The sequence below is a fragment of the Berghia stephanieae genome, chromosome 12, assembly GCF_034508935.2.
Source record: "Berghia stephanieae isolate SIO BIC M18660-M18661 chromosome 12, UCSD_Bste_1.3, whole genome shotgun sequence".
Lineage (NCBI taxonomy): Eukaryota > Metazoa > Mollusca > Gastropoda > Nudibranchia > Aeolidiidae > Berghia > Berghia stephanieae.
Genome location: NC_088371.1, coordinates 34,174,919 through 34,176,470, shown reverse-complemented (window position 1 = coordinate 34,176,470; position 1,552 = coordinate 34,174,919).

The window sequence follows — 1,552 nt, the reverse complement described above, 5'->3', positions numbered from 1 at the left end:
ATACTCGGCGTGACCAGTTGTTTAGCTATTTTGTTTCTTTTCCTATGTAACCTGAACAGAATATCTTTTTCAATGATGTATTCAACTTTTGATTTCGTCCCTTTGTTTGCGATATTGAAATATGAAGTTAAAGTCGGGTCCTTTTTCTGTTCTTCAATGAACGTGTTCCTGTCAAATTGTTGTGGTTCAAGAGAAATAGTCATTGGCTTCTCTGTTGTCTTAGTCATCTTTCTTGTTTCTGCTAGACAAGCTGTTTCTTGGGTTAATGACCATTCTTTTACATCTGTTGGGTTGTCTTTAAGACCTTTTATATTGCCAACAATAACATCGGCGACGGGGTTGGGAAGTATACAGCATTCCACTATTCCTGTATAGTATGGGGTTTCTATGTACACGTTAGCTGTTTCAAAGGTTTCGACTGTGCCACTGAATGTGATGCATTGTACCGTTTTTCCAGTTTTGTCTTCGTCATTGATCAAAGATGCTTTTATTCCTACTGTACTGCATCCTGTGTCTCTCAATATTTTGCAATCAGTTCCATTAGCTTTGCCTTCACAAAAAAATAGCGATCCTGATTTGTGAGTTTGTGTTAAAAGTGACATACCTTTCACGCAATACACATTTATATTTTCTCCTGACATTACTCGTGTCTGATTGTTTACACTTGTTTGGAGTGATGCATTTGCAGTTTCTTTTGGATATCCCACGATTTTGTAACATTTGTCTGCTGTGTGGCCTTTCATTCCACAATATTGACATTTAATTATAGGTTTGTTGGTTTTCTTATACTCAGTATTATTGTCAGTGCTATTTCTTGTTTTGTTTTGATAGGGTCGGCTATGGTCTCTATTGAACTGTTTGTTCCATGGTTTGTTACTATGATCATCTTGTTTCACTTGCGTGTTCCGAGTGATTGATCGGCTCGTTCTATTTGAGTACTGAACTTTAGGTGTACCTGGACTCTGAGCAGCGGCAGCGTAGTATGGTTCCTTCAATGTTCTGCTAAGGGGTGTCAATGGATGTGCGCTGTTAAAGTTTTCTGCGTAGATTTTTAATTTGTCCAAGTTTTCTGGCTTTCTCTCTTTAAAGAATGCGACTAAATCTGGGTTGCAAGCTTGATAGATTCGATTCTTCAGCGTGAGATAGTAGAGGCCTGCAAAGTCGTCTTGTTTTACGTTTGCCAACTCAAGCCACCGATTTAGAAATTGAGTAATTCGGTTCACGAATGTATTAAAGTCTTCTCCACTTTCCGGTTTTGCAGTGTGAAACCTTTCCTGGTAACCATCTTCCGTTAATCTAAATCTTTTTAGTAGAGCGTCTTTAATTTTACCATAATCATCTGCATCTTCAGTTGTTAAGGTATAGAAAACTTTAGCGGTTCTCCAGATAAGCAGTTAATCAAGGCTGTGGCCCATTTGCTTTCTGGCCAACGATAACCTTTAGCCTGAACTTCGAATCGGTGTAAGAAGGATTCTAAACAGTCTGATCGTTCATCGTATGTTGGCATGCGTGGAAGTTTCACGAAAAATTCATCACTATTATTATGTTTTTT